At 40.9% G+C, this 27,913-nt stretch overlaps 1 protein-coding gene across 4 annotated transcripts in view; it reads left to right on the top strand.

Annotated features, from left to right (window-relative positions):
• Positions 1 to 14: 14 nt before the first annotated feature.
• bcl9 (BCL9 transcription coactivator) overlaps positions 15 to 27,913 on the top strand; it is a 62,115-nt gene continuing 34,216 nt past the window's right edge. For 2 of the 4 annotated variants that reach the window (XM_017699005.2, XM_017699003.2), the window contains exons 1-3: positions 15 to 795; positions 5,038 to 5,275; positions 27,557 to 27,630. The gene's annotated coding sequence lies outside the window, so the exon portion shown is untranslated. Of the gene's footprint in view, positions 796 to 2,463; positions 2,484 to 5,037; positions 5,276 to 27,556; positions 27,631 to 27,913 lie in introns of those variants that run through there. The other 2 variants (XM_017699004.2, XM_037543175.1) reach the window with 2 other exon arrangements.

Here is a 27,913-nt window from a genome sequence, read left to right as displayed (position 1 = left end):
TTACGCTTTTGTTGGTCAGTGGCTGCCGCCGGAGTGCTGCAAGCCCACTGCAACATTACTCCATCTGATGCTATTTATAACAGCGTGATCTTACCCGGACTGATATCACCTATCTCGGGCTCTTCGGTGCACTGCAGAACCAAACAAACACATAAATAAATGCGCAACCAAAACCGCGTCCGTGTGAAGCCGTTCGCTTCAACAAACTGCCGTTTGGTTACACGGCTTTATCTGCTTTTCGGGATCGAAGCCATTCACAAAACCGTGTACTGCTCTCTCCCTCTCTCTCTCCCTCTCTCTCTAGCTGTAGAGCACCCCTCCCCCAACCTCTGGCGAAACAGGAACAACTTCTTTGAGAGAGAGAGAGAAAAAAAGGCTGCACAAGTTCGGGACGTCTTGGAGCAGCCATGTAGCCCTGCTTGATTTTCTAGTCAGGAGCTGAGATTTTGAGCCGCACTCCGCTGGACTGAGGCTGGCCTTTGTTGCCGAGAAACGCCGCGCGACCAGCTTCTTCTTCTCTCTGTGTTTTTTTTTGTCCTTTGGGGGGCAAATAAAACGGGTTACTTACCCCGAGGATTATAGCTGCGCTGGGAAGGAGGGCTCTCGGTTGTGGAATACTTTTACCCCCTTTTTCTTCCTGCAGAGAATGTAACTGACTAGCGTTCACGGAGCACCTCGTTTACTGAACTTTTTGCCCTTTGTTGTTGTTGTTGTTTTTGTTTGTGTTTATTTTTATGGACGGAACCCATTCGGAATGGAAAGACTTTTATGTGGAGTTAGTTTACTGTTTACACGGTAAGGCGGGTTTTGCTTTTCCTCTTTAAGCCTTTCTTCTAGCTTTACTTTTCCTCCTCCTCCTCCTCTTCCTCCTCCTCCTCCTCCATGCTCGCAGTGCCCGGCAGTAAACACGTTTGGCCTCGCTCCCATTCAGCTCCGCAGCCATGGCTGTAACTTTATATGAAGATCTGTGGATTGTCGAGATTTATCACGTTTGGACGTTTAAGTACAGGAGCGTATAAGCTGGCTAGGTGCGAGTCCGGCTGCACGGCTGTTCTCTGAGCTGTGTGGAGGAGACGAGGCCTTTCTTTTCCTCTTCTTCTTCAGAGTTTAGTCCCAGTGTGCTGTGCTAACCTAACCTAGCCGGGGTTAGTGTGGCGTTTCAGACGGCAGTAATGGCTGGAGGGGCTGAAGGAAGCTCGCCGATTCCCCCTTTTCCTCCGCTTTCCGCAGCCCCGGTGTGAATAATAGAGATTCAAACTTGATGACCCCCCCGACGGAACCGTGCTCGCTGGGTCCGTTACGGTTTGACCGAGTCTTTCTGTCGAGTTATCCTCGCCAACTGACCGACTTCTCTCACTGTCTGCCCTCCAGTCTTTTTGTCCCGCTTGGAGAATCCGCCAGGTTTACGAGGGAGTTTGTGTGAGACTGTATCAGGATTTTGCCGCCAGTAACCGCGTATAACCGAAATTCGTGGTTATAAAAGACACCTAAACCCGTGTGTTTGAAGACACAGGCCTGCTTTTAACGTCTCTGTAAAACAAACGCTGTTTTGTTTCTCGTGGGCCCCCTCGACTCGAGCTGAGGGGAGTCTTGGTAGGTTCTGCTACTGCTAACTTCCCAAGTTTATAACGTTCAAAGAGAGGCTGTAACCTTGATGGACCTGCTAACAAAAGATGTGTCCAAGCTGTTCTAGCGCTCTGCCATTAAACAGCAGCTCCTGGTCTGAGTAAATGGACTCCTGAAGGTATGTGCTGGGGTTTTCTGGTTTTTGGTCAGTCCTCTTGGCTTTCTTTCTGGAAAAGAAAAGCCAGATTTGCTGGGGTGCAGCATTGTAGATTAGTCACTAATGAAGTTTGGTCCAAACACCTCAGCCCCAGCTCTTTTCTCTGCAAATTACAGGCATGTGTGCTGCAGCCTCCAGTCATCATCTTGGTTTAGTTTGATTTGGTCTCTGAAACAAAAGCTGGCGATCTGTTACAGAGCCTGAGCTTACAGCGCAGATACTGACCCAGACAGTCGGGGCCTGCACCTCTTTGACCTCCGCTCTGCCTTATCATCACCTGCGGAGAAAGACGGACAGAAGGCCTCATCTCTGCCTTTAGCTGCTTCTTCGGTTGTTCCTCAGTTAAAGGAGCCTTCTGGATTTATATCCCTCTGCCTCTTTGGTTTCACAGAATCCATGTTTTATGTTGTTTTCTTTCTCAAAAACCCCCATCATTCATTACACATGCATCATATAACCTTTGGGAATCCCTGTGGCGCGCTAGTCTAGCCACTCATCTGTAGGTTAATACATACAACCAGGCGAACTTTTACCTCGGTCGACAAACAACAACAAAATTATAAAGATGATGATTTGATTTTTCACTCAGAATTAAGTGGATGTGAGAAGTTTGTTGTTCTTTATTCCCCTCTTCTGTTTTTACGATTTTATCCAGGGAAAGGAAGCCAAACTGAGGTAGCTAGGGTGTCTAAATACCCAGGTAACTACCCTGCCAACTGCAGTTTTTGTCCTCATCTGAGAAGCCACTTCTGTTTGAGTTATGAGTTGTCTTTGCAGTAGTAATGTTAGTGACCTGCCTCCCTTTTGCTAACGACAAAAATGACTGCCCCCCCAAAAATCCACGCTTAAAGCAGCAGTAGTTTTTTCAAAACCTCTCCCACCTTCAGGATACAAGGTTAGAAGGATGTTTGTGTTCTTCAGACTAGAAAATCTAAGTCGGGACTGCTGCAGCACTGCTGTAGGAGGCGAATAAGCGAGGTTAAAGCCGATGTTGTGGTAGTTAGATGTTTATTTAGATGTTTACTTTAACCTGAGTTTAAACTGGTTTGGTGAAACCGCTCAAGAAAAAGCATCCACTTTTTCCACTGTGAGCGAACTATCACTAACTTTGTAGGGTTGAAAGAAACTTTAGCCAGCAGTGTCATCACGGCATAGAGCTTTTGCTCAGGGAAGTACACTTCTTGATGGTACAGCAAGTCAAGGTTGTAGCGGTTACCCTTATACACAGCACACCAAGTCAAGGATATAGCGGTTAGTCCTGACACGTGAACCTTGACCACCCTGAGTGTAAGACAGTAGAGAGTTTTGCTGTGATTGTTAATGTGAGCATCTTGGTGCGCATGTTTTGGTATGGAAAAGTTTTGAAGGAATAGCTTGATGTATGTAGTCAATGTAGTCGATTAACAAAGACCAGTTTAGTGCCTGAAATTTGGTTTTGTACTAGAACTAATTTAGTGAACATGTAATGAAACCCTGTTAAACTGCATACCTAAATTAAACACTGGCTGAGGCAGTGTCGGTACAAAGGATGGTCTCGGCATATGATGTTGTGTATGGAAGTGAAGTGTTCCCACAGAATTTTCCTACCACTTAATCCCTATTGCGCTATGCAAATCTGGTCACTTATGGTCAAAATGAGTATCTTTTTCTTTTGCTGTGTTTGTGTTGCTGAATGGGATACCCACCGCACCTATCCATGAAGTGAGTCATGTAATTGCTGCCATAGCTTTTGGTTTTGAAAATTAGCATGTGGTGGAATACATAAAACAGGTTTGAAGAAGAGGGTTCCCCAGGGGTTTATCCACTTCACGCAATCATACATCCTGTAGTATGGAGTTCGTTTGGCCGCTGCATGCGGCGTGGAGGCCTGGTGGGTTTATGGTGGTACATGCTTTGATGAAATCAGTGCTTGATCCCCTTTTTGTAAGACTGTGTGGTCTGTACTCTGTAGAAGTCTTATCAGTTCATGAATGGTGATCTGCTTGACACTGATCTGGAAGAAGATGACATGCTTATTTCACTGTAACCCACACATCTTTACATGCGACAGATCGTGTCTTTAGGTTTGTGTGGATGTACGTTGTAGATCCCTGACTCATAATATTTGGGTTGATCCATGTACTTGTTTTCTTCTGGCCTTGTTTTTATTAAATAAGTGTCTATGTGTTTTTGGAAGCAGTGTAACAGTACAACGCATCATATTTTATTGTATCAAAACATGTTATGTTGTGGCTGGTGTTTAGTGGTATTGTGCTGCTTGGGTACCAATCTGAGTGGATCAGGGAAAACTCCATCTTGCCATTCCAAAGCCTGATATACTGCTGAATATTCTGATAAACTGAAAATGGGAACATTAACGTGCTAACATTAGAGTATGTTTATGTTTGTGGAGCCGGACTGGTCGATAAGCTTTTCTGAGCCGATTGTTGGGCTCTTCTGTATTTCCGCAACACTGTCCACCTGCATGTTTCAGTTTAAAAGAGCTTCAGTAGAAATTGCTGTGCAGTTTCACACTGTTGTCTGGTAACAGTGAGTTTAAATCTAGACAGGGCATACCAAGAATAACTGGCCTTTCCTAATTGGATGTATTGCTTTATGTGAAATGTTCAATAAAATAAGTTGTATTTGGTTGTACCTGTTGTACTCGAGATTGTAACAGTATGACGTATGGGATTGAATCATTTAGTATGAGCCTCTTAATTCAGTATGCACACGTCACTGAAGGGAGACCTTCCCTCCGATGAAAATATCGCTTCCTCTTAACCTCAAATTCAAGAGCCAGGAGGAGAAAACACTCCTTGTAAGCGTATTTTAGCTGAAGACAATTGTATTAGCTTGTGGCTAGTTTATTATTATTATTGTTGTTGTTATTATTATTATTATTATTATTATTATTATTATAAAATAAAGTACTTTAATAATGTTGAAAGCTCTAATAAACTGAAAATGGGAACAGTAGCTTGTTAACATAAGGGAGATTTCCAGGCACTTATTTTTTGCCATTTTGGAAAAACATTGGATGAAGACTTCATTGCGTTGTATCTGACTGAATTATGAATTTTGTGAATTGTTGTACCTCTTTATTGAATGTCTTTTCAAATGTGTCCCTACTGGTTTATTGTGTGTGTGTTCAAGCTTCAGAAAAGCCATATTATAATGCGTGTAATTAAAAATATAAGTTTGTGACTATTTCCATGTTGCCCACCTGTAATGTAGAGAAAAAGGCTGACATTGCTTTATTTCTGTCTCTGCAGGTTTGCGTATGGATTTTTTTATCGTGTCTTGAGACAGAACCCGTAGCCAACGCTTCGAAACAGCCCCCTCTGGACCCTTATTCCCTCAAACACACTCTTGCGTACTGGTGTAATCTACAGGAGTAAAGGCGCGCCTATACATACGAGCATACGTACACGCGCACACAGACTGTAAGAGGATCTAACTCTTCAGATGAGGAGGAGCCGGAGATTCTGAGAGACCTCAGGGTCATTCAAGGTAGGTTTACCATGACGACGGATATACACACACTCAAACACAGTCATATGCTCTGCACACATCTAAATATTATGTATTTACACGCAAACAAGGTTCAGTAGAGACAAAAGCATGTGGGTTAATGAAGTGTTGGTGTAGGTTTGAGAGAATTTTATACATCTTGTCTTTTGTAATGTGGGCAAGGTGTGTTGGTGTGTTTGCTTATTTATTTATTTGTTTGTTTGTTTGAACCAAAATACCCTGTATGTTGTTCAGCCACATATGGGACATGGAATTTTGTTTTCACTCTAAATTTGGCAGATAGGGATCACCTCAGTATTCCTAAATAGTGTTTTTGTCACTCGTAAGATTGGTGAAAAATCGTATTCTACTTCAAAATGTAATCAGACAGCCAAGACATGCCGTGTCTTTTTTTTTTTTTTTTTTTTTCTTTCTTTCTTCCAGTCTTGAACAGATACACTAAGATTTAATATAACTAACAAGCAATGAAAGCCAATACCACTTAGCACTGTGCAAGTTGCACACCTAAATCAGCAAAAAAAATCAGCATACTTCTAGCCTCAAATCAGGTTCAGTTTTTAAGTAATTTCAAATGGACTTGCTTAATGTGGTTTCTGATACTATTTGACACTCATTGCTATAAAAATGGGTGGATGTTTCTCAGGTTTTTCAAATGCCACCACGTCTGTATTTTATCGATAACTGCACCAGCACAAAATACTAAAATACAAATGTCTTTACATTTTTAAAATATTAATGTAATTATAAAACAGTTTTACCAAACCGTTCGTTTACTTTGCTCTTTAGTCCTGTAGCCGCGTGTTCTGGGTCTTCGTTTCCTAGATGCCCAAATGTACACTACCACAGCGGTCACTCTGAAGAAGGTCCTGCTCTTACCCAGTTGTTCTAGATCTTTTAAAGATGAAATGTTTCTTGAGTCTGGGTTTTTAATTTGCAGTGTGGGCCATTTAAAGTGTGTGACTGATAGCAAGACTGCAGTCAGATTTCACTGCTCGTGTCCAAAAATGATGGGGTAAAGCAGAGTTTGCAGAGAGGTAGAGAATGGAAGAATGTGTATGAAAAACAGGGTTTTGCTTGTTTTTCTGAGAGACAATTTCCCTTTCAGTCTCACTCTCCCTCCCTCTTTCCCTCTCCCTCTCCCACTCTCATATTTGGCTAATGCTTGGAGTATTCTGTGTCACGGTTTTGGCTGTGGTTGCTCTGTGTGCTGAGGTGAGCGATGCTAGCTGCCTTGTGTCTTTGGGCTGCAGATAAACACACAGCACTTATGAGGAGCTTACTGCCTTTAAATTGCTGTTTAATGTCATAAGACATTCTAAATTGCTTCAGGTATACAAGGCTGTCACGATTAATCGCTAAAACTTGATCTGAACATTGAAAAGTTCACTTTCTCAATAGTTTGGCCAAGATTAGTTGGCGGTTTGGATGATAATGCATGTTTAAAATTCTCCTACTGATCTCTCTTGCTGTTAGAAGCGGCCTTAAGGATGCTCTCATTTGTATGCAGTTTCTGCCACAGTGTATGAGCTTACTTACACCCTGCATTAACCTGTGTTTCATGTCTAAATTGTATTGTACTTTAACTGCATTCCGTTCACACTTTCCACTAAATTGTAGGGTTGCATGATTATATTAGGATCACTTCAATGTAGGCAGATTTTTGCATTTGAAAACAGATCAGCATTGGTCAGAAGTTGATATCTACCTGCTATTTTATGAGAAATTTAATGAGGCCTCTACAGAACATTTAAATGATCCAAGGGCTTACAACATAGACATAATGTAATGCTATCTAAGTGAATCTAGTCACTAGTATTTTGTAAATGTTGGCATGTCAACCTTAGTATTGGTGCCTGCAGATATGTACGTGTAAAATAACGAATATTGGCATCGGCCCACAATTCCCAAATCACTGCATTCCTATTAACTCCTGTGTGGTGTTTGTGTTTTGTTACTCACTGGTCTGATTGACCCACCTCATTTTTTGTGTGTGTGTGTGTGTGTGTTTTTTTTTTTTTTTTTTTTTTTTATGCAGTAAATGCAGCCAGAACAATTTATGTAAAAATACCAGATGTTTAAAACATCACAAGTGGTCAGCACGGGTTTTTACTTTAGCAGCTGCAGCCAGTCAGCAGCCTGTCCATGTTGGCCACCCTCTTACACACATGCACACACAAACACAGACACTCACACACTAACAGCAGAAGGAGAACAAGAGTGAAGGGACACAGCATCTCTACACTTTTATTCCCCAAAACTGCATGTCTAATATAAATGTGTGGGGGGTTTACAGTGTGAAGTAATTGAAAATGTGTTATTTTATATGCTCTTCACAGAAAATGAGCAAAGACTAAGGAATCTGAGGTTGAAATAAGAATAAATTGCATATTTTTTTTTTCTTTTGGTAAACATCAAAAATGGGTTCACAGACCTGAAACACCGCACAAGGGTTAAAGTGTGTGCCAAGCATGATTTGTATGAGATCTGTTTTTCCTTACCCGCATGATAAGAGCACAAACTCATGATATTTCCGTTTCACTTCTGTTTGCTTTTTTTCTCTCCACATTTATGATACAAATAGACTTGTGTGGCATTGGCATTTTCATCGGTCCAGTGTGCAAGAAGGGAAATGTTTACGGAATTACTCCGGCCTTGCGTTTACTCTTCTGTCTCCTTGTTTATCCTCTCACCTGCTGTATGTTTGTTGAATTCTGCCTCTGTATTAAAATGTCTGTATCATGAACTGTGTCTGGAAGTGTAGTGTACCTGGAGGTGTGCATGTGTGTGTGTGGGTCACTGAGTGGGGCAGGGGATGGGGGGTGGCGGAGGAATGCTCAACAATGGGGTTGAGCATCCTGTGGACAGTACAGACGGTCCCTGGCTGCAGGTCAGTCCCAAGGCCTCAGCCTCTCCCCTGCCTCCATTCATTACTGTCACACACACATACGCTCTCGTTCCCTTTTGCAGGACAGAGCTGTAATCACTGCTGCCTTCCTGCTTGCTCCATCCCACTTTAATGGTCTTTTATGTGCCTGTGTGTCTGTGCCCTGGATGCTGTGTTATTCTGTCTGTGTGTGTGTGTGCGTGGTGGGAGGTTGTGTGGTGTGTGCTAATTGCGTGCCGTTTCCGTGTGACGGCTAGACTCATTTGCCTCCATGCTCTTTGATTAGCTACATCTCTTCCATTAAGGTGTTTGTGTTTAGGTTGTGGTCAGCAGTCGGCTTTAGTACAGCCGATAATTAAAGGTGATTATAATTAATGTGTGGGAGGGAGAGCTTTATTAACCCACTGGCTGGAGTAGGACTTAAGATCCTGCCCTTTAACAGCTTAAGCCAGTGCTTTAATCATTGGATTTCCTTTGTTTGTACTATTTCTGCCTTCGTTATTTCGCCCACCCCTGACCACATATACAAGATTTCCTCTCTTCTCTTGGAAATGACATAAGAAATGTTTTGTTAAACTCAATTAAGTCTGCATGGCAAGAAGTAATTAAAGAAACGTAATTATCAGGCCTTGCTTTTTAATGTGCAGACTTAAAGGTCGGTGTAAGCCTAAATGGCTAGTCTCACTAAAATTAACCAATTTCAGCTGGAAGAATGGAAATTCCTCTCATAAAGGCTGACTCGGGCTCAAAGCAGCTTACTAGGCTGCGATAAATTCATGGTGTGATGGAGCAGCTGGACTGTAGGAGAGAACAGCCAGGGGGCTTGCCGCTGTAATCTTAGAGGGGATTTTAGTATCTTTAAAGAATAATCATAATGTAATCTGTTTTTCAAGGTATTAAAGTGGTAGTTGTTTGTTTCATGGTGTTAAAAGATCAGAATGTTATGTCCGTATATTGTGTATGTGGGATTTAATATATTAACGTTTGTGTGTCTTGTATTAGCTAGACTGAGCTTGAGTGTAGTGACGTGTTTTGTGGCATAGTAGGCAATTGACCTATCCAGGCTCCATCAATAATTCTGTACCTGCATTGTAGGGATGAGCCAAATTTTTTGGAATATTCAAATAACCATTTGAAGTTTTGGTCTGAGTTTCTGTTTGCTCCAAAGAAGAGAGGCTGCTGCAGCCGTCTAACGTGTGCCATAGACTGGACGAGAAACACCACACAAAGCTCAATTATGCCACGTCGGAAGCGTTTCAGAAAAGCACTGATAGACAAGAAGCTCAGCTTCATTTTACACTCTGCTCATTTACGTTTATTTTTAGAATAATGCCTCACAAATACACATATTGACTTTAACTGAATTCTGTATTTTGTAGCTTCTTTGTGATTTGGCAGGTCTTTTAGAGCATTGAAAACTTGCATTTAGCCATTCTGTTGAAGTTGCTGCTCACTGCAGTGTTGTCAGTTTGACATACTATGTTACAGAGCTGGACTATGTTGTAACTAATCAAAGCTACATGCTTAGAATTGAACACTCCATTTGGCACCTTGTTAATGTCGGCGTAGTTATGATAAAATTACAATACTGTATCTATCCATTGTGACCACAGGCATACAAAATACACATAGTTTAGGAAATATATAACTTCAGATATTTTGACAGGGTGTTTTGTGCTACAATTTCTGTTGGGTATAATGGAAGAATTACCAACATTCTTCTGAGACTGTCCAACTTTAGTCACCGTTAGTACAAAAAGTTATTTGAGAGCTGTGGATCAGTTGACATAATGTAGAACATGAAATTAGCATAATTTATCAACAGAATCCTCTAAATATGAGTTTTGTTGCTAAGGCTTATGTTGCCAATATTGTAACAGTCATTAGATTCTCATTGTTTTGACATTGAAACACTTAATGAAGTGACATACCATCCATCCCTGTAAACTGTTTCAATTACAGTACTCAGAAGTTGACGCTCTGTAAACATTACTTTCCCAGCTGAAATGATCATTTATTTGTATTCCTTTAGAAAAGTTATAACGAAAAGCCACATTTACTAACTGAAAATCAAAGTGATGTACTCACACGTCAGTGGCTCAGACACTAGCCTGCCTTATTTTGTATGTATTAAATGCTTTGTGGTGTGGTGGAGGATGATGTGAACGTTTTCTCGTTAATGTATTAACAAATTAAATTATTTTTTTCCTTCTAAGAATTATCTGATTATAAAGGTGTCCCAAAACTACATTTATACACTAAAAGTACCTGGCACAGATGGCCGTTTGATCTCGGCCTTTGGCGCTAGAGGTCTAACTTGACATGCTGAAATCTTGCTAATTGTTTTGCAGTAGGTTTTGTGATGATTTTCAAAAACATACATTAAGAAGTTGTATATAGGGCCATTTGATTTTCAAGTGAAGTAGCGCCACAACTCAATTCTGGCTTCATAATGTAATGCTGACTGGGTGACTCTGTTTATGTCAAGGAGGAGAGAATGGACCATTTCATGTTCTTCTGACTGGTTAGTTCATAACTAGGAAAACTTTCATGAATTGGTGAACTTGGCTTCCAGTGAGCAGAAGTAAATCCCGTCATCGAGCTGAGGTGCAAGGGGGGCAGGCGTTTCATTTGAAGTACGTCAGCTGAACGAGGAAATCTGAGGCGAACGTATTTATTAACAAGCCAGGAAGTGTCTGAGTTGCTCCATGTGGATTGTGAAATTTGTTTTGCAGTGATGGAGCAAAACTTCTTGACGATTTTTTTATTTTATTTTTATACAGAATAGACAGACCACATGAATTTGAGGATTGCTGTATTTTTTAATTCATTTATTATTATTATTATTATTATTATTTTTTTTTGTAGAAGCAATGCTGGTCAAATGTAACTCTTTCATATGTTAAATTACATAGCTGTACCTGTAGCACGTAAAGAAAATTGGTGAAGGATGTCAGATAACTAATGGTTATGAGACTTAACACAACAAGAGATGTTTGATTGCTAGCCTTGGTTGTTGGGTGCCAGTATTTTTTTTCCATTCCTCCTAGTTTCTCACTGGTGACCGACTGACCCTGCCCTGACCAAGCCTTGCCTAGCCTATCCTCTCCCTTGGAGCACCAGGCCATCTGTCCCCAAAACAGCTGCCAGCCAGAAGCACTTTAGCAAAAAAGACTGAAAAAAAATCCTAATACACTTACCCATACTGTGCTGCTAATCTTTAATACATTTACCATTCTGTCAAGCTTACTGCAAGAATTAAGAATTAACGAGGCCCCTTTGCCATCAGAATTTGGTAATTTACTTGGGTTTTGCTTGGAGCCTAGTAAATTATTTGCATGCAGTAGAGGTAAATTAATGTAGTTGGAGAAGCTAGCACCTCAATTCTTGTGTGAGCTTAGGCTTGCATAATTCTGCTTACTCCAAAGTAGACAGAAATGAGAGGTTTGGAGTCTGACGTTTGCTTCTTTAGTTCTGTGCAGCAGCAATGAGGCAAGTAGTGTTAATGTAAGTGACCAGTTAACATTGTGCACACTGCAGGCCTAAATCACTGTTTGCCTCAAACCATGTTGAGTTGTTAAGTAACCTCGGGTAGCGTTGCTTATGTGGTTTCTGACGCTGTATGTCACAGGGCCAGATGTGGTATTTTCAACTTGCTCTAGCTGTGAAACATTTGTTGCTGGATTGTGTTGAAATCCACAACGAAGGCTATACCCCCTTTAACCCTCCCAACCCCCCCCCCCCCAACCCCCCGCCAAATTCCTCTACTCTGTGCTTTTTTTAACATCCAGAGAACAATCAATAACAGACAAAACGAGCTAGCAAAACGCTTTTGACTTACAAGAGTAATGTGTTCTCTGCACATGCAACATGCATGCACATACTGGAGTCTTTTGAGGTGACTTGAGTCCCATCTCTGCACTAACAGGTTTGTTGTCTGTTTGAGAGTGTTGTTGAGCACACCATCACCACCTACTTTCAGCTTCAACTCCACAAGATGTTGGATCGGTTTAGAAGTTTCACACTCAGTTTATCATGCTAAAAAGTCTGCGTTCCTTCCCACTCGCGCTCGTGATCATACCCAGATGTCTATCTGCTGTTATCTGCTGCTACTGTTCTTAGCAATGCAACTACTCTCTATTTTTATGAATAAAATATTTTAACACTGTCTTTTAAGGTTCTGGAACTGAATAGTCGCACCCTGCTTGAAGAATACCAGTGACAAGCAGCTCATATTCTTTGTATTGGTTTAATCTTTCTTCCTTTGGGAAATATTACTATACTCTTGAGGAATTCTGATATTCCTCCTTTGGTCAGTCCCACCTTCATCCATTCTTCCTTTCTCAAATAATCTCATTTGCTAACAAGGCAAATTTCTCTCTTTCCTCAGTTTCCTGGCTCTATTAGAAAAGCTCTGGTGGAGGGCTGGCAGGAATGTGTGTGTGTGTGTGTCTCGGCCAGCCTCTCTGGGTTGTGGAGAGGTCCAGCTGCGCCAGCGTGTTTCCTCCATGCCAGGAGCAGGTTGTGTCACTTCACCAGAGTGCCAGCAAGACTGTGTGTGTGCGTGTATGTGTATGTGGCATCTTTGCCAGCGTGCTAAATGGGCCAGGGCTTAACCGATTCTGCTGGACTTCAAAGTGTGTGTCTTTGAGTATGTGTGTGTTTCATTGCAAACACTGCTGTGTTTTATAGAGGCCGTTGCTGGAATGAGCCACTTGGCTCAGTAACCCCTGCTAGCCATCAGACTGAACTGTTTCTGTCTCTGTGTCTTGCTTGGGTTCATTCAGTTTATGGTTATAAGGAAAACTCTGTGGAAAACGTTAGCTGTCTTGGCCATGTCTGAACACATCCTCTCTGTTCCCCTGATAAGTTTAGCTGATACTGGCTTTGTTAAAGTGTGGTGTTTTCATGTGAAGAGAGCTTGTTCAGGGGGCATGTCAGTAAAGAGCATCTCATTGTGTGAAAACCTCAACTGTTAAAATAAAAAACGGTTTGCTATTGAGATTTTACTTTAGAAAAATAGTGTTCTGTATTTAGAGGTGCTCCATATGACTATTTTCATTGTAATAAATCATGTCGCATTTGCATCACAATAAGCTTTCCCGAGCATATTGTGGAAATTGGCCAACCGACTGCATGTGGCTATACTGAGAAACATGTTTGTCCTGTTTAACTGAGTTTAGAGCAGTGCTCTATGGGAAATAGTAAACCAAAATCATTGTTTATTTATTTTATTTTTAAATTTTTAATTAAACCTGTTCAAACCTGTTAAATATTATACGTGTTTCATGACAGTGTCTTGAAATATTGAGTTGTTATCGCTGACCACTAGGCTGTCGTGCTCTATATTTGTCATATAGTATATATGTAGTACTAAAAGTGCTCTATAGTTGTCTGTAAAAAAAAAAAATGCCATTCTGACAGATTGCAGGACACTACAGGAAGTGTAGAGGGTGAAATAACTTCTGTTTTATTGCCCCATTAAAGAAGAAACAACTTGTTGCTCAGTAGGCCTGGGTGATATGTTTAAACAAAAAAAAAACTGTACATTCTAGTTAACTTGACATCCCCTCCCCCTGCTACCTGCTCCCCACCCCCTACCCCTCACTAGTCTGTATTTAGCTTGAATGTTTTTTTGTTTTTTCAAAATAACATTTAAAGAGTTTTATAAACGTTTTTATATCATAATCGACGTTTGAAGAGTGTAGTTTTCAAGTCATAAGTTGCATTGCCTTAATCATGAGATTCTCTATTGGTGAACTCCTATTTGGGGAAATTTAACCCAGTAGCACAGAATTCATGACCTGGCAGCCTGGCATAGATGTCCTGATCTGGGTCTTGGGGAGGGGAGGCCTAGAGTTTAAATAGTAGGAAAAGCTTATTTAAATTTTTGATCAGAAAAATGCAATTAAACGTTTCCCAAATTCTCACCTCACCTCTAGTTTAGAATGCTGTTACTGCAAAATCGCAGATTTGTGAGGTCCTGCTAGTGTGGATTCACCCCGTGCTAGTAGCTCCTCCTGCTGAATAAACACGTCCTCTAAATAAGTGAATTTCAAATTCGCATCCATTTGTATCCAGGAGGTGTTTTCTGCTGTTATAACAGTTGTTTTGGAATTCACTTATAGATATCTGTGGGAAACCAGGGAGTTTTACTTTTTTCATAATTTTACAACTCATTTGAGCCCTGGATACACTTGATGCACATTTCTGTGTGTAAAATGCTTACAGTTTTCTCCAGGACGGTATGTTGCACTCTGGGGAAACCCCCAGTAGAGACTGGGGAAAATTTACATCTCCTTAGCTTAACAGCATATTATTGTCCCGGAATAATACAGTGTTTTAACAGTAAATGTGAATAAAACATTATGTACATATTGCGTAATATTATTTTGCAAGCTGGTAAATAATTTGCTCTGTAGTTTTACGTCAGTTCTCTTTCCTAAGGCAGCAGTTATCGCCTTTAAAGCATCATTATTTGGTTACTTGCCAGTAGTCATTGATATGATATCACTCTCTCACCCAGGCCCTTTACACAGACTTGCTGCGCCAATTAAGAAGGAACTTGATGAGGCAAAATAGTTAAATTAGTCGATTCATTGAATAATTGAAATAATTCATAGGTTACTTGATACAGAAATAATCATTAGTTGTAGCACTAACGTAAGGAACTTTCACTGTTACTGTTTTCTGGCTGCCTTTTTGGAGGCTTTGATCTTGAATGCTTTAGAAAGTAAATTGCTGTTTGTGTGCAAGTGTGTCTGTGCAGCGAGTGCTAAGTGTGTGCGTATTCTCGCACGTGTGCACCCTTACGTGCCACTGCACATTACCCCTCTCACCAGCTGGTCGTCTGACATCATGTCCGCACGGCGCCAAGCCTTTGGCAGGCCGTCCTGAGCCAGGCATCCGTGCCAACTCTGGTAGCAGAGCAAGAGCGAGCTGTACATGAGCCCCACTGACACTTGACCAAACAAAAGAAAATACCCAGCCAGGAGTACAACCTTGCAGTGAGCAAGAGAGGGAGAGAGAGAGATGGGGAGAAGGAGTGAACACTTGTCTGTTCTTAGGGTCGTTGGGTTCAGCCCAGGCCTGTGCAGTTCTCAGCAAATGCATTTGGAAAATCTCTGGGCGCGCAGGCTTTATGAAGCAAGCAGACGTGGAGACGACGACACTGGGAATTCTGACATCTTCGGCATGTTGCAAGGAGGAAGTAACATAGAAAAAGTGGGGCGGCCAGGCTGTACCGACCACTGCTGGAAGCTACTTTCCACCTTTTTATGTTCTGCTGCACCACCTGGGAGATTTTCTTAGAGAAGTGGGGGTTTCTGCATAAAAACACTTACTTTACTGAAAAGGCCCGGCCTCCTGTTTTAAGATTTAGGCCCAATATACCATGTAGCATTAACTGTTGCATTACTGTTCTGTCAGAGAGAAGCACATCGATTTGACATCCATTAGAAGTGTAGGAATATGCCAAACACGCATCCGCAGATAATTGTAGAAAGAAATTTAAGTGACGTTTGTCATCAAGTTATAAATCAGGGCCCAGTTTCAGCTCTTTTTATAAATATTTATGATTCGGCATCGGCAGATGTGCATAATGGACATATTGACTGAGATTGAGGTTCCATGTGTTTCAGTGTGGATGACAATTGCTCATTGTAAACCACGTTTCACAGGCAATGTTACGTGTCTTAACAGATGTTTAGAAGGAGTTATTTGTCGAGTTGATTATTAAAAAGTGTAAGAGCTGCTGCTCTTTAAGAAATTTGACTGACAACTGAATCATAGATCAGCAAAGCACCATTCAGTTAACACCTTTGACTGGTGTCTGTTGAACTTTTGATCATATTAAGTTATATCAGTCAATATCAGTTTTCTGGACTTTTTAGCTTTATAAAATCAGTATTTGTATTGGTTTTAATTTTGGACAGGCCTTGGAAAGAAGAGAGCAGCCTTTTTTTTTTTTTTCCCTCAGTTTCTCATGAAGAGTGAGCAAGTCACTCTATTTCAGGAAAAGAGCTGTTTGTGTGGGCAAGAGCAGAAAGTTAAGTGTTTTGGATTGAATTATAAGGAGGAGAATGTACTCCAGAACGTGGCTAAACTCTGATGAGGAGTTAAGTCTTGAACATTACTGATTGTCCTGTTTTATATTAGTATCGGTAGATATCTGCTTAAAATAACCTGCGTAAAAACTTAAGCATATGGGTTAGCATATGGGGTTGATATTAAGTTCAGTGCTGCTGATGTTAATTGATCATTAAAAAGTCAGTCTATCAAAATCAGCATTGGCACAAATATTTATCAAAAACTGAAGTAAATTCAAAACATGTTTAGTGTTCAAAATGGTGAAACAGAACTAAACAATATGCAGCAGCTTCTTTGGGCCTGATGAAGTTCGTTAAATGTTTCACGCCTGAATTTCTCAAGTCATTTCTTTCATTTATACACTTGTTCTTACATCTGTGACTGTCAGTTACTGCTGGACCTAAACATAAGAATAGTTATTAATAAATTAGTATCTGTTCATATTAGTTGTTCATGCTGTTGTTTTTCATCAGTAACAGATGAAAAGTTGTCTTTTGCGAGGACCAGGCCCAAGACTGTGGCATCATCTGATACAGCTGACTGAGGGAGGAAGTGCCATACAAAGAGATGTCCATGCTAAGCTAAATGTTTTCTCTGTCCCAAGTTTCTGTCATATGTCCCTGTCTACCCTCTCGATAACAAAGTGGACTGACGTTACTGACGGTCACTGACTGTGCAGCTGGAGTTAAGGAGTGGCCGTGGTCATTTCTCTGAAATAGCTCTGACTTAGTCAGTCAGCTCAACGGGCTCATGTTAGCATGCTTTGTTAGTTCTGCTTATTTGTAGAATATCTGTATAAAGGTTATGTCAAATTAATACCTTCATTTCTACCAGTGTACTGGATGTGTTGGTATGTTAATCTTTGCTACCCCCTCTCGCAAAGTGCTTGTGTTTTCTAGGAAGTGTCAGAGTGCGTCCCATTTCTCAAACATGCATAAATACAGTGCGCAATACCAGGCTAAAAGCCGTAATGCATCGAACGGTTCTTGGACAACGGATACATGCCACTCTATAAGTATATGTTCGATCATGGAAGCGCGTTAAAATTGTGGGAACAGTGGTGACCAGCTGTCTGGCAATGATACAATCTATATCTGCACACTCAGTCAGAGTGAGTGCTTCTGCACTTTTTTTAGGAAAAATGTCACATACTAGTGTTCTTCAGCGAAACTACAATCCACAAGTGCAGACTTTTGAACATGCTGTTTAAATGATGGTGAGATGAGCCAAGGAAGGTAGTTTAGTTAGTTTAATTAGAGAGGTTAATCAATTACAGAAATAATCATTAATAGCAGTCCTGTTATCAACACTTATCTACACGCAGATGCATTGGGAACCTTAGGCCACTTTCAAGGCTGCCACATGCCTACATTGCTTGGTTTGGTCTTGCTGGACATCAGGCCATGGGGGTGCGGAGATGGCTGGACTGGGAGGAGGAGGGGGAAGACATGATGAAGATGAATGTTGGCCGTCCGGTGGGCTGACAGCTTCCAAAACACAAGACTCTGAACTGCTGTCAGGCCACAGTCCACTCTGACAGTTTCCCCTTTTTATTGATACCCCATGCAGCCCTTCACCTCCTCGCCATCCTCTGTCCATTCTTCTCCCCATCCCAGCCAAAACTGATGTTCCCTTCAAAGGCCTAATTTAGTTAAAAAAAATCTAATTTACACAGTTTAACAAGCATCAGATGTAGTTGACCAGCCAAGACGTTTGGTGGTGTCTGTTTCTTTAGTTTTGCGCTGGAGCTTTGAGGCTAATGTAGTAAAATCAGCCTCAGATGTAAGTGGTGTGTCTATCTGTTGCACCTCAACTGTTGAAATTTTGTCAGCTCCATTCTGGATTGAAAAAGGTTTCAAAATGTATTCAAGATTTTTTGAGGCTTTACATTGTTTGAATTTTATAATACAGGGTGTAGAGAGACGATATTGTCCTACTGTGTTCATCACCAGCTGCTTGGTTTCTCTTTACTCAGTACTCTGAGTGCAACGTTTTATTTTGAATGATTCAAAATCAGATGAATCTTAATTATGTGACTGTTGAGGTTGCATTCATTTACAAGAACAACTTGGGCTGCGTATTGGCAAGAACTTGGTGATACGATACTTGGTACAATTCTAGGGTTACAGTTAAATATACTGTAAGCAAGGCAGTATATTTTTAAAATCTAATTTTAGAAAAACTGATGGTGTAAACACACCACTGTATGCATAAAATCTGAACAAAAGAAAACATTTAGTTTTTATGCATTTGGATCCTTCACAGTCCCTGTAACATCCAACATCATAACACTACTTGTTGTGAAATCTGAACAACAGAATTATTATTTGCCTATATCAGTTTTAAAAAAGAAAAAAAAAAAACCTCTTTGTACAACTTGGGCACAGGAAGTGATGTGTTGTCAGGAGGGTTTGGTGTAATGAGACTCCACTGTACTCACCAGATTACAGAAGCCTTGTTCTGACACATTGTGCTGTCTTGTCAAAACATTTTACTGTAGGGCATAAATATAGGTCACTACTTAAAATATAACCTAAAACCCAGCTTTTAATGCCCAGCGTCCTTATCCACCAGCTTTTTAATAGAATTTTCTCATTCCACTTTAAATGGTGCAGCAGTTACTAGTACAACCCCAGAAGACTGCACACCAGCGCCAACACACCGAGTCAAAGCACATCAGTGCTCCATGACTCTGAACACTGTTCGGTTCCTGGGCACGTCACGCAGCACGTGGCTTTATTACATTAAATAAAAGCCATTATAAAACTGCAGAAAGCCACAGTAGATCATTTACCACAGTGGTGTTAAGTTACCTCCACTAATGTTACTGTCTGCGCCTTAGTTGCAGGGTTTTAAAAACACACAATCACTGCCTGCCATGAATATTTGCATGTGAACTATTAGTAAATAGTAATAAAATCAACTGTGGTTGAGAATTGATAGTGTTGCAAAATGTACCACAATACTTAAATACTTATCGATATTTCCAGACTCTGTATAGGCAAGTAATAAAATCTATACTCGTAGTCGGCCTGAAATTTCAATGTCAAACTCGATGTCTGAGATTATTTAACTACTCCACGCTGTTTGAAACACGTGTAATGCTTTAATACGGTCTGTGTGATGCTAATTGGTGTACAGGCTTCAATTATTTGTTAGCTACATTAGCCTTGTGTAAAACTACAGGCACTAGATGTGTTTTAACTGGTTTGGGGTAAGGAAAAAATGGTGCAAACTAGATTGTGTGTGTGTTTGTTTGCCAAACTGTCACTTTAACTTCTCCTCCTGCCTTCTGTGTCTCTGTGCATCTATTCTTCTTATCCTTCCATCTGCCTTCCTGTGCCACGTTTGGAAGAGAGTACAAAGAAAGAAAGAGGGATATCGTTCTGTGAAAGACGGACAGAAAATATTCCAGTGTTCAGCTGCTTTGCTTTTCTCTTCCTCGCACGCACACACGTTCTCTTGCTCTCTAGCATGGCTAAACTGGTTTGTTTGAACGTGCGTGGAATGCTGTTGTGAAACCGCTGCGCAGAGAAAGGTTAATTTCCATCATGTCTTTATGCGATCGCTCATCTTTTCAGTTTCCTTTTTTTTGTTTTTCCCCTCCCTTTTCTCCTTCCGTGTGTGCTGCCGTGTGTGTTTGCATATATGTGCGCATGTGGGCACGTGGGTTGCGTGCATGCTTGTGATTTTTTTCTGGTGAGGTCTTGATGGACGTGTAACAATGCATCAAGCCCTAGACCTGTCTGTTCAGCTGTGATGTAGTGAGGTGTGGTCTGCCTCGCGTGTGTGATGTGTGTGGGTGTCTGTGAGTGAGATCATCTGTCTGATTTGACTAATTGATGCTTTTAATTAGAGCTGTAAAACATCCATCATGCCACTAAGGTAATTCCTAGCTTACGGGCACTTCACCGAAGTGAAGAAGCACTATTGAGGCTGGGTGATACGTTCATGCAAATGCAGTTATTAGCAAGCATTGCTTATATTGCATTCCCCATTAGTTTTGTTCATAAGCTGAACAATAAAACCTCCTCATCTTTTCCTTTTGCGGTGTTTGTACAAGCTGTCAAATTAGAGGATTTCCATATATCATTCTGTAACACTTTTAATTGTACAAACACCTTTTGAAGGTTTGAAGAGATCATTGCTGGTGTTTTGGAAATAGTTGGTGCTTAGCTTTTGGGAGATGGGAGAATGTTTTCTTACAAACTGAGGTAGACTTGCAGTTTTTGTAGTAATCGTTTATATGTGATCTAATGCATTCATATCATTATCGGCCATGCTGATTTTAGCTTACCCCCAGTCATGGCACTCGTGTTCATTTTACCTTGAGCTAGTAATAGGTGGTAAATATGACTTCAGAACTTTCAGAAGCTCATCATTTATATGTTTGTCATTTCATCTAGTTTCTAGCTTTGCATCATATCATAAGCAATGCACATGTAAATGATTTGAACAAGAGTTTCTCATGTAGGGTGCATTTAGTAATTATTTATTTAATAATTTGGGCCTGTTTAACTTTCATTACCATTATTTTTGAATTCACTGAATCTATGCATAAGTCGAGTATTTTGCAGTAGTTTTGATTATGGCTCAACCATTTAGACTTAAGAACGATCTTTTCTGTAACAGATATTTTGAAGGGGAGCACCCTTGATTTCACATTTGTTAAAGATTAATCATTAAATAGTGATCGTCAGCAATCGTTAAAAAAAAATTGGAAATTGGCGAAATTGGTATGCTTACTTGAGATGGATACATGTGTGTGAATGAGAGGGAGGCAGGTGGAAAGGTGAAGATGCAAGGAGTAGAGGTCGTAAAGGTGGATGACTTCAAATATCTTGGGTCAACCATCCAGAGCAATGGACAGTGTAGAAAAGAGGTGAAGAAGAGGGTGCAGGCAGGATGGAGTGGGTGGAGACGGATGTCAGGGCTGATGTTTGACAGAAGGATAGCAGCAAGAGTGAAGGGGAAGGTTTACAAGACAGTAGTGCGTCTTGCTATGATGTATGGTTTGGAGACTGTGGCTCTGTCTAAAAGACAGGAGGCTGAGCTGGAGGTGGCGGAGATGAAGATGCTGAGATTTTCGTTGGGAGTGACAAGGATGGACAAGATTAGAAATGAGCAGATCAGAGGGACAGTGAAGGTAGAGTAGTTTGGAGATAAAGCCAGAGAGGCCAGGTTGAGATGGTTTGGACATGTGTTGAGGAGGAATAGTGGATATATTGGTCAAAGAATGTTGGAGATGGAGCTGCCGGATAGAAGGAGAAGAGGTAGACCTCAGAGAAGGTTTATGGATGTAGTGAAGGTGGACATGGAGATGGTTGGTTTAAAAGTAGAGGAGGCAGTGGATAGGACAAGATTGAGGCAGATGATCCACTCTGGCGACCCCTAAAGGGAGCAGCCGAAAGAAGAAGAATTGAGATGGATACATTTTTCTGTTGATAAGAAATGTGATAAATCCCAGTGCAAGTTAAAACATTAAAACATACCTTTATATCAACAATGGAAAAATACAACAGTGACATTAGACAGGAAACAGACAGAAGATGGATGGTAATCATTATTGGACATTTTCTTAACCAGTGTGTTTGCAAGTGTGTTCAGTGATTGCACTAGCATGACTTAAAGCAGTAGTCAGCAGTCCTGGTCCTGGAGATCTGGCTTCCTGCAGTGTCTAGTCCCAAGCATAGTCTGCCACACCTGCTCCAACTAATGAACTTTCAGAAGTTCCTGATTAGCTAGATCAGACACATTAGTGTGTGGTAATGAGGTGGGAGAGCATGTTATATGCCAGCTGGAGCTAAAGTAGATCTCCAGGAGGAGGGTTGGTGAGATTTAAAATATACCCCTAAAATGGCCATAATACAAAGTAGCAATGAGAAGTTGCTCAAAATAAAGATTTCTCCATAGACAATGCTCCATATTTCTTGCAAGTGTTTTTGGCCCAGAGAGTTTTGTCTTGTACAGAGGTGGTGGAAGTTTGTGTTCCCGCCTGCCCCCATGGTTATTCATTTGAACTTTTATTTTACAGCAAGATGATAACTTGGCTACTGAGTAGGAGTATTTGCTAAGCAAATGAAAAGTTAAGTGACTAATTTGCCCTTCTATAAGCTGCTATTTGGTACAATGCAAAACCTTTTACAGCAAATGTGTGGTTTTGCCAGGAGGTGTTGGATAAAGATCCGTAGATTTTGATTGTCTTGAATCCTTTTGCGAATGTGTGACATAGTGTATTGAAAATAGGCGGTTTGAGATTTAGGCTGCTTTCACGTTACTGGTTTGAAGTCTTTGTGACACACATCAGATTTTCAGACCTGTGTGGACCTGTGAATGTGGTCCTTTCAAGTCAGGTCTGAGCTTTTTCGGAAAAGCTTTTTGAAAAATTAATGAATTTTATATATTTATTATTATTATTATTATTCTTATTTTTATATTCCCCATGTGTCTTATGGATCATATGTACCCCTGCATTTAGTACTTAATGACCCTTCCCTATGCCAGGAGAACATGTGATTGGAGAGTACGTTAAAATGGGTCTGTGACTTTTCCTGCATACCAAAACTATCATCTGAGAGTTTTGGCTCCTTGCATGTTGTCCCTCTTTCAGCTCAGCCCAAAAGGTTTCATAAGAGTTCATGGAGTTTTTGATGCCATATATCCTAACTAGGGCCTAATCAATATGACAGTTTTGTGGTCAGTACTTATTTAAGGGGCTAAAAATTTCTATTAACTGATCAATAATGACTGATAGCATTTTATATGCACATTTTACCAAGAGTTAATAAGATATAAATGAGAACTTGTGCTATTCTCATGCTCTAAGTTAGTTTTGGGTATGTTATTCTGACTAGTTGATGGTGTTTTGTGTTCAAAGATACCTGTTTAGCCTGTATTGCTGGGATCATGATTTTGAGGGCCTTTAAAAGAAAAACAGTCCCACAGCATTACAAGTCCACCACCATATTTCATAGTGGACCTTTTGGTCCGTTTTGCTTGAACTTCAGCTCTCCCTATGTCTCATGTTTGTTGGTAAATGCGTTTTTTAAGTGTTGCACCAATGTGGGAATTATGGGATGATGTAAAATATCGGATATCGACATGTAAATGTGGGCTGATGCAGATATCAAATTTTTCCTGTACATATCTTTACATTATGGGCATACAAAACTGCCTTAAGTAAAGGCCACCCTCGGCGAACGAACTGCGTCATGCAGCATCCAAAAATTCAAAGCAAATTTTTTAATGGAGGTCCGAACACCTGTACCGGTTCCCCGCCAAACACTGTTTAATTTCTCAGGGCGTCACAGCATGACACCATTGCTTTATCAAATTAAAGCCATATCAAAACCACAGAAAGCTACTGTTTGCCCAGAGAAAGGAGGAGGAGAAAGCAGTCTTTTCAGTAAATGGACAAATTGTAAGCTACCTCAGCTAACATTACTATCCTAGCCTTTTTCAGCTTGTATCTTTCAGCTTGAAAACAGCCAGTTTGTGAAGAAGTAATGAACTGATGCCATGGCTGATAAGTAGGGATGGGTATCATTAGGATTTCATTGATGGAAATATTTCATTAATTGCCAATATTGCCTGAAGCAAATGGGCTGCACAACTTCAGATTTATAGAATGTTGTATTTGTGTTTCAGGAGGTTTGTTACCGCCTTTACACACAACTACTGCTTTACAATATTGCTTATCTCTGGATTATCATTGCGTTTAGTAAAGTGAGCCTACACTTTGGAAGGTCTTACCCTTTCAACCATGACTGGGGCACAGATTGACGCACAACATTCAAAGTTGTAGTCCGAGGCGTGCAAATGCCATCATGTTCTAAATTTTGTTCTAAATTGTATAGTAACAGCCAGAGTTTTTGGGCTGGTTTATTAATGGATCCTTACAAATAACTGCATGTCAGCCTTGACACTTGGCACAGCTCCAGAAGTAAAAGTCAGGTTTGCACAGAAAAGCAGTTTATTTTCTCTTCTTGTCTTTTAATGAAAGAACTTCACTGCTGTTAGTCTTTCATGCGTTGCCTCTCCTGAGACCTTTTCTTTGGGTTACTACCTGTCTTCGTGTGTGTGTGTGTGTGTGTGTGTGTGTGTGTGGGTGTGTGTGTGGAGCCCTCAGGTGCCGACTGTTGAGTAATCCACATGAGACGTTTAGCTGAAAGTGGGAGAGAGAGAAGCCTATCTGATTTCAGAGTTCTCGTGTGTCTGTGTGTTGAGATGTGTGCTATGCTGTAGTTAATGTTTGCCCATATGTAGGTCTTGTTTCAGCTGCTGGGGAGTTACACCATGAACAGGGCTAGTTTTGAAGTCAACTGATATGGTTTTGGGCAGTCTGGGATATCATGATTTAAAGCCCCAGGGAATGTAATATAAAATATTAGAAATATTTGTACAACAAAGTTTGAATGAAAACAAAGATGAAATGTGATACTTTTATAAACCCATTCAAATTCGCAGATCAAACCATATGAGAATGTCTGTCTGGGTGTGGCCTAATATTGTAATGACCACACTGGTCCAAGATTCTCAGCATGCTATACCAGGGGGTCGACCACGTGGCTCCAGAGCTGTATGTGGCTCTTTCACTGTTCCATTGTGGCCGCGCAGCAGAATTAGATTTCCAGGTATAAGTAAAATTATCCTCCTTAGCAGTAAAATAAAGCTCTGCTGATCGTTCTAGCTAGTTTTAACAATAAATGGTCTGAACACTGGAGTTATATGTATAATTGCTTACTCACCCTTTAACATAAACCCTAAAGTTTGGTATGCAGACTGCTGGTCATTATAGCAATGCCGATAACAGTTTAGCCTCTGGCTATTAGCTGAACAAAAAGAACAGAGAAAGATTTAAGGCGAACATCCATCATTTGGATGAGATGAATGAGATGAATGGACTTATTTGCGTTTATAAGCACTGCAGCTGGTTTCCCGATACATTTAATCTACAACGAAAAACTGTCAAACAGCATCTCGTTCGGCAGCTTCTTGTTCGAATTTTCACCTTCCACCTTAAACGGTGCAACATTTAGCCTCATGTTTAGCTACATTCTGCCTCCTCAGGCAACATTTAAGGTGGAACAGGAAAGTTTAAATGAAAAGCTTTTTACAATAAACTGTTCTACTTTTGTGGAAAGTTTCCCGCTGGAGGTGTGAGAAAAGCATCTATAGCTGAGCTAAAGCTTAAAGCAGAATAAAATTCATGAGAACATGAGCATATACTGAAACACATTTACAGCCAAGGTGGTGAAACATTACTTCAATAAAATGGACACGAAGTGTTGCGGCTCCCAGGGTGGTTAGGTTTTCGTTGAAACTTGACAAAATTTGCTCTTCTTAACAATTTGTGTTGCTGATCCCTGTGCTCTTCCTTTTTAAATTACAGGTAGCATAATACTTAGCTATGTATTAAATGATGCACAAACATGACCTTCACTTAGTATTGCAGTCTAAAAGACCTCAGACCGCTCACAGTGCAAAATGACTTTAAAGCAGTGGAATAGTGATTTAAAGTGTAATACTCGAAGCCATATACTTGGGCCCAATCCCATTTCTTATTTTCCCCCCTACCCCTTGTTTTCAAGTGTAACCCTCCCTCTTGAAACAGAGTTACAAGGCATAGTGGTTGAAATCCTCCCCCTATGAAATGGGAAGACCCTTCAAGAACCAGATACGTCATCAGTTGTCGTCAGCGACTTTTATGTAAACAGACGAGACGAGGTGTTCCAGCCATTTCCAGCCGCCTCCAGCTGTGGTGGTCTCACTTGTGTGTCACATGACGGGACAGGCGAATCATATTGAAAATAGCCTGGAAAAATAATCAGGACATGTTTTCCTGCGTTTTCTCCAGACTATAGCAATAATGGTACATCACACTGACATTTGCCGTTTATCTGAAGGAGACTGAAAAGCAGGGTGCTCGCGATTCATTCACAACTTCAGTTTTACATGTCAATCAGTCAGAGTCACTGAATAAAAAAAGAGCAAAGCACTACATCACTTCATTAACAGCTACTAGCACTGCTCTGTAGGTGACCCTGCCAGTCTGCAGTGATAGCAGAGGAGAAAGAGGGGAAAGTCCAGCTCCCCACTGCTTAAATACATTTAGGGCATCATACACCTTCAAAGAGGGGGCAATTATTTATTATCGCCACCAAGAATTCTTTGGTGGATTGAAGCTGAACTTTAGCTTTTTAATCACCAGTTTCATGATCGAATTTTTCCTGTTCCACCTTAAATGGTGCAGAAACCTCAGGTACCAGAACGTAACTACTGCACCATTTAAGGTGGAATGGGAAATTTCGCCAGGTAGCGACCGAGACATCAGCGTATTACTAGCGATTTTTATGTGTGTTATGAAGGAAATTACCACAAAACACTATTACAGTGGTTCTTACAGTTCAATGACTTTTTAACAGAGACATACTTTCATAACACTCTGTTCGTAGTGCGCCTCTGAAAAATCTCCGTTTGAAGGGTCATGCAGCCCTAACACTTCACCCTACCCCTCCATCTCAACAACAATCGGGACAACTCCACCCCTAGACATGAACGTGCAAAACAGAGGAGTAGGGCTAAGTGTTAGGGCAAAGGATGAAATGGGACTGGGCCTTGTTCTCTATTGTAATACTTCCAAGCAGAACTGTACATAATCAGGATTGTTCATTGTATGTAAACCTGCCAGTACTGATTTTTGAGAATCAGACAGTAGTTCTAAAGCTAGAATGATCATAGTCTATGCTTGCTAGCTTAATTTCCACTGGCTGATTTGCTTTCCTGTCCTAGGTTGCTCAGATTCAGACAGTGAGACAGTTCAAGTGGACTGTGGGAACTGTAAGCCGTGGGAAGGATGAGCAACATCAGCTTTGTGATTTGTGAAAGGCAAAGCTTACATAGAGACTGGAAAGCCATTAATTACTAAGGTTGAAACAATTTCAGTACAGTATTGAAAAATATTCAGACTTTATCTCAGACTTTCCTGGGGATTATTAAAATCATTTGCATTTTTAATTCATATGTTTTTGCAGTTGCTATGGGACTTAACTATGGAAGTCAGGCATGTTTAAGGGGACAACTTCATTAATATTTCACATTCACTCTAGTTACTGCCACAGATCAACAACTGTCATCGCTGTCTTGTTGAAACACTAACTCTCTCTCTCTTTCTCTCTCTCTCTCTCACTCTGTCTCTCTCTCTCTCTTTTTCTCTCTCTCTCTCTCTCTCTCACTCACACACACACACACACACACACACACACACACACACACACACTCTCTCACAGGTTTTTAGCGTGGTGTCCTGTTGCAGTGCAGAAACAGTCATGGCCACGGCTATATCGTGACACACAGGGACATGGTGAGTACTGCTGCAGCTGCTGACATTGTGGCCATCATCTCCTGGGCCGTGTTAAACAAGGGTCCCTCTGCAGGGGACTCCGGTTTGAGAGTGAGAACCATGTGTGAGGAAAAGAAGGCGGGGTGAGAAAAGGAAGGCAGAGGGAAGGAGATTCCATTTACTTTTTCAGTCAGTTCCAGGGTCTCAGTCAGTGTTATAGAGCACCAGTGTCTTGGCTGAGAGGTCCTGGGAGCAGAGATGCAGTCCCATTCATCAAAAAAAAATAAATTTTCCCCTTACCATA

The sequence above is a fragment of the Pygocentrus nattereri genome, chromosome 12 (assembly GCF_015220715.1).
Source record: "Pygocentrus nattereri isolate fPygNat1 chromosome 12, fPygNat1.pri, whole genome shotgun sequence".
Lineage (NCBI taxonomy): Eukaryota > Metazoa > Chordata > Actinopteri > Characiformes > Serrasalmidae > Pygocentrus > Pygocentrus nattereri.
The sequence above is the reverse complement of the archived record's forward strand: the minus strand, read 5'-3'. Positions and strand labels throughout refer to the sequence as shown.